Source organism: Zonotrichia albicollis, chromosome 38 (assembly GCF_047830755.1).
Source record: "Zonotrichia albicollis isolate bZonAlb1 chromosome 38, bZonAlb1.hap1, whole genome shotgun sequence".
Lineage (NCBI taxonomy): Eukaryota > Metazoa > Chordata > Aves > Passeriformes > Passerellidae > Zonotrichia > Zonotrichia albicollis.
Genome location: NC_133856.1, coordinates 1,571,208 through 1,576,819, shown reverse-complemented (window position 1 = coordinate 1,576,819; position 5,612 = coordinate 1,571,208). Strand labels below are relative to the sequence as shown.

At 45.9% G+C, this 5,612-nt stretch overlaps 1 long non-coding RNA gene across 6 annotated transcripts in view; it reads right to left on the bottom strand.

The window, feature by feature from the left end:
• LOC141726710 (uncharacterized) overlaps positions 1 to 5,411 on the bottom strand; it is a 5,761-nt gene extending 350 nt beyond the window's left edge. The window contains exons 1-4 of one of the 6 annotated variants that reach the window (XR_012577750.1): positions 5,269 to 5,411; positions 3,909 to 4,018; positions 1,048 to 1,647; positions 1 to 971 (exon numbers count right to left, since the gene is read on the bottom strand). The exon at positions 1 to 971 is cut by the window's left edge and continues 350 nt beyond it. This is a non-coding gene — a long non-coding RNA (uncharacterized LOC141726710). Of the gene's footprint in view, positions 972 to 1,047; positions 1,651 to 3,908; positions 5,187 to 5,268 lie in introns of those variants that run through there. The other 5 variants (XR_012577749.1, XR_012577746.1, XR_012577748.1 and 2 more) reach the window with 5 other exon arrangements.
• Positions 5,412 to 5,612: the final 201 nt, after the last annotated feature.

The following is a 5,612-nucleotide window of genomic DNA, read 5'->3' as shown; positions in this document are numbered from 1 at the left end:
CCGGGAACCTCCAAAAAATCCTCCTGCCTGACAAAAACCCCGGTCCCTGGATGGTCCGTGCCCAAACTTTGGCGATGAACGTCGCCTCGCAGACCGACCGGGACCGAGGAAAAAAAAACCCAGCCGGGGGGGAAAAAAAAAAAACCCCGGCTGGGGATTTTTTATTCTAAATTTAAAAATGAGATTAAAAACCTGAAAAGCAAAAGTCATACACACAAGGGTAAAACCAGTCAGCGTGCGCTCACACACGCAGAGACAAGCGGACTCAGACAGACACATTCACATGCTCTCACGCACGCTCACACGCTCGCTGCGGCCCTTACCCGAGACGCTGAAGAACGTGCTTCAATGCATCTTCTGGCTGCCGCTCCTTGACGTCAAATGGTAGATTCCGGGGAAATCGGTAGCCTCGGGGACCTGTGAGACAACAGGAAGGGGTCAACGAGTGTCTATCTGACAGCTAGGACTTGTCCCCGCACTGGCCCAATAAATTTTCTACCCAAAATCCCACAAAACACAGATGAATGGTACAGTTTTTATAACTCTTCCACCTAACTGTGACTACGGGCCAGGGCAGGGCAGTTCCAATCATAATTGGTACAATGTAAGTACACACATTATAAGCTGATGCATACAGTGCAAGTGTACATAGAGTGTAAGTACACACAATATAAGGTGACACGCTTACAACATAGACCAGAACTGTTCTGCACTGCCTGCCTGAAAGCTGCCATCAAAAGTAGAGCCTCTCCCTTTAGCTGTCCTAAGAGGCCCTTGGAGAAGATTGCTTTTCCCTCTGCTAATTTTTACATCTGCCCCAAGATCTCCCAACCTGCTACTCTCCCATCATCCCATCTCCAAGCCCTGGCCCCCAACTTATCGTTTGGATGATTGGTGATGTGGATCCATGTTGCACCTGAAATGAGTCTGCCTTGGAACGCCTCGTGATGGCCTGTTAGCTTCTTGGTTAGCTACAATAAAGAAAACCAAAACCAAAGAATGAGTCCAGAGTTATGTGGGCCAAATCCCAGCAAGTCAGCTACTTGCCCTCTCCTGAGTGTGCCTGGCTGCTTTAGGCTCCAGCTTCACCCTGATTCCAAGGCTGTGGCCTTTATTAGCAGTGGCACCTGGGTTAGAGAAAGGCAAAGTTGGATAGCATTCCTATGAGTGCAGTAGATAACCTTGTGTGCTGTAGGACATGGGAATACCTCTGCTAGGCTTCTGAGAAGCCTTAGGGGGGGGGTCCTCAAATAAACATCCTTTTTCACCCTGCTACCTTCAAACCTCCCCCCACCCACAATAATTCCTAACTGTATGCCTGCTCACATTCCCTCTCCTAATCACAATCCTCAACTCACCTGATGCCTCAATCTCAGACATCATCCTTGACACTGGGCGGATCCCTCTTGTGACATGATGAATCTGCTGAAAAAAGTGTTGTACTTGACACAACCAGGAATCTCTGGATGCTGCGCTCCTCCTAAAAAAAAATACAAAACAAAACAAGAACAAAACCAGAAATTACAAATGCACTTTACCACCCCTAAACACAAAAGCCAAAATCATGAGTCTAAATACTCCCTGTATTCCATGCTGTTTACTTCACAGAATCTTCAAAGCCTCTATGCTTTAGATGCCCAGAAACACCTGCTGGAAAGAAGTTGAGATGAGCTGAAAGAGCCTCTTCACTGAAATGAGAGGAGAGTTCTTACCCCAGCACATCCCAGAGAGGGAATGAAGCCCCACAGCCAAGGCTGGGGTTAATATACCCCTGATTGTGCCCGCCTCTCGTTCCCATGGCACCCATGAAAAGGGAGGGGGCAAATCCCACCGAGTATAAAAGCCCTCAGAGCAGCTGCAGCTGTTTGGCCTCTCTGACTCAAATTCAAGGGGAGTAAAGTGCTTGTTATAGAAGAAAGCTCTTCAGAAAAATAACAGCGCTTTCTTTTTTGTAGCAACTGCTTGGAGCAAAAGGGCAGCAAACTGGTAAGAAATAAAACTTTCTGTTTAGGCAGCATAACTAGATAGATTGGGTAATTTGCTGTTAACTTACGTAATTATTCCTTAGTGGCTACTAAGTAGTATTTCCCATGTGACTAAGCTGGGTGGAGAAGAATACTAATGGTATGAATAGTCTAAGTCTCCTTGGGACCTCTAATTTAGGCTATCTACATTATAAGGAAAAATAAAAGCCTCCCAGGCAGTGTAAGGGTTAAGGGCATGTGAGGCTCATCCTTCTCTGAGATACTTGGTCCTACAGCATAGAAAGAAGTGCCCTGAAATGTAGTTTTAAACCCTTAAGATGCTGAAAAAGGCAGAGCTTCCTTCCAGTGAACTCCTTAAAAAGAGGAAATGGGGCAGTTACCTCTACTGAAGCTAATACAATGGCAAATAAATAGTTTCTGCCCTTTAATTTGCTCTCCTTAAATATTGGGAAAAGAGGGGCTTTCCACACTTTAAATCTCTCCAGTGATGAAAAAAGAAGGATTTTTCCCTCAGTTCAAACCCTTAGGATGGAGGGATAGCTGGCCTTCTCCCTCAATTTGGGCCTCAGGACAACAAAAAGGGGTGGCTACCCTTAATTCAAACCCATAAGAAACATTGTCAAGATTTTCCCCTTCTTTTTAAACTGCCAAATAATAGAGAATGAGGACTCCCTGTCAATTAACACCCCTAACAGCATAGAAAAGGCAGGGATTCTTTCAACTGAGACCATTAAAATTGCAGGGGAATCCAAGTCCCTACCAGTTTGAACACAAAAACTAATGGAAAATGAAGCTTTTTCCCTTTTTTATAAACTCTTTTTCTCCTAATAACCCCTCTCCTTTCTGGGAGTGCTCTGGAGGGTCTGGGGGCTTTGGAGAGGGACTGACACTGTAAAAGGGGAAAGTTGAAAGCCCTCTCCTGGAACCCCACTTGCTGCCTGGCCTGCTCAGTTGCTGGCCCTTGGCCAAAAGGGCTCTTCCCTTGGCGTTTTCTCAAAGTGATGCTCAGTGCCCAGGTGGGTCTGGCTGTTTCCTAGTCCGTGCTGGATGCTCCGACCGTCCCCGTTAGTCCCTCTGGCCTAGCAGCTCCCTGTGCAGGTGTGCCCGGGCAACCCTCCGAAAGCAGCTTGTCACACGGGGGCCTGCTAGACCTTGGAGTGGGGGCTGAGGTGAAGAAAGGTCCTGTGAGGAGCTCTTTCCCCTATACAACCCTTTGTCTGCCCCTTAAACCATGGGGTGCCAGGCTTTCCTTTCTAAGGAAATTAACAGCCTTTCCTCTCTGTGTGCCCATGGCAGAAACTGCAATTCGGCCTCCAAAACTGCAGAGAACAATTTCTCGCAGTCCGCAGCTGCCAACACCAAGAACTCTTGCTGCCCTTGGAGTGCCACGTGCCTCCTGCGGATGGACGTCGACATGCAGCAGGGGTGAGTTTGGTTTTACAGGGAAGAGGGCCAACACAGGATTTCTCCAGGAGCAAAGCTGCCCCCACCGAGAACTCGGGCTGCTCTGGCAGTGCCAAGGACCTCCTGCAAACTGGCATCAGCAAACTCAGGGGGTGAGTTTTTCTGTGCAGAAATTCTCCCAGACCAAAGCTGAGAGCATCTAACCCTGACCACAACAACTTAGCTGGGTCTAAAACTTACAACCTTTGGACTGGCAGTGTGGGACCCGACCTGCTGTGCCACCGCTGACCCCTTTCTAAAGCATTCCACTGCAGTCCTAAAACTCTGCCTTTTCAGAGGGTGTTTCCTCTGACCCTGACCATAATCTTCAAAATATTCTAGGGAATCACAGAATGGCTTTGAAAAAGCCCCAACAATACCCTAAAAAGTCCCAGAGAAGTCCCTTCCAAAATCCCCTAAATACCTTTAAAAGTCCTGGGAAAAAAACTCAAAAAGACGTGCTCAGTCTCCAAACTCTACCTGTTGCTCTCTAGCCGCAGTGGGTCTGTTGTTCTCTGAGGGTTCTGTCATTGTCCTGGTGTGTGAGGGTTGCTCTCTGGTCTCGCTGTTAGGGTTGCTGTGTTGTGCTGCTGTTGGGGGAAAAGGCTGTTTTTAGGGGAGCTGGTTAGGCTGAGGTTAGGGCTGGGGTGAGGGGGTGGTACAGCTGTATCCTGTGCCCCTGATCTCCACTGGACTGTCCAGCCCTCAAGGCCTCTCCCTTTACCCCTCAACCGGTCCCTCTGCCCCGCAGCCCTCAGCTCCTGTGTACCTTGAAATTGGGTTTCCTATTATTTTGAAACTAGGTTGTTCTGGTATTTTGAAATGCAGTTTTTTATAGGCTGGTTTGTTCGATATTTTTGTAGGCCAAGTTTTTAGTTTTTTTTTTTGGCTGGGAGTTTGGTATTTTTGTAGGCTGGGCTTTTAACATTGTTGTAAACTGTGGGTTTGTTATTTGAAAACCTGTTATTGGCAGGGGTTTGGTGCACCAAAGTTCAGTGTCCTGGTTTCATTCAGCTTCTTCCACTACAACTAACATAGCAGGGGATCTATTAAATTGCAGGATATACTATATGACGCTTCCTGAAATAGATACAAATTCCAGCTGCAGCAAAGCCCACCACCACATTTATTATAAAACCCAGCCTATAACCTAAAAAAACAAAAAAAAATCTCCAATATAATTTACTGTTTTTATATTTACATTCTATAGTTATATATCTTTGTTTATATATATAATAGACTATAATTTATATGTTATGTTACAATAATATACAATATATTATAGTTTTATGTATTTATCTATTTGATTTCTATATTTCTGTTTACCACTATAATTTTATATTTATTTTTAAATGTATATTTATTTTTATTTTCATCATATTAGACCATATTAGACATATTAGACCATATAAATTCATTAACCCGACACATCAGAGCCATAAAAATACTGTACCTTTGTCAGCACCGGTACGCAGCACACGCTCATCCCATCGCAGCACATCAAAACAAAACCTATTTCTATTACTAACAGAACAAACATCCCACACCATTGAACCCTAATAAAAACTCAAATAAACCTAACCGTAAATAACTTTTCTACTGCTGCTTTTTTAAACTAAAGCTACAAAGGAAAACAAAGTTAGAAAGAGAGAGAGAAAATGTATCTTAAACACCCCACAGAACCCTAAAAAGAGCCTCCGAATACACTCAAAATGCCCTACTTTTAAAAAGCCCCTAAAACACCCGTAAAAATCCCCCAAGAACCTTTAAAAATCCTTAAATAATCCTAAAAGAGCTTTAAAATTAACCCTAATTGTTAAAATTACCGATTAAAACTAACCCTAATCCAAGATGGCGGCGCCCGTGCCGACACGTGGTTTCCGGCAAAATGGCGGCGCCCATACCGACACGTGGTTCCGGCAAGATGGCGGCGCCCATGCCGACACGTGGATTCCGGCAAGATGGCGGCGCCCATACCGACACGTGGATTCCGGCAAGATGGCGGCGCCCATACCGACACGTGGATTCCGGCAAGATGGCGGCGCCCATACCGACACGTGGTTTCCGGCAAGATGGCGGCCCCCATGACCGGATCTTTTTTCTCGATTTTTGCCGGGTTTTTTGCGCTCTCCGCGGGTCCCCGGGGGCCGGAATGATATTCCGGTTCGCGTGAGGCCGGCAGCG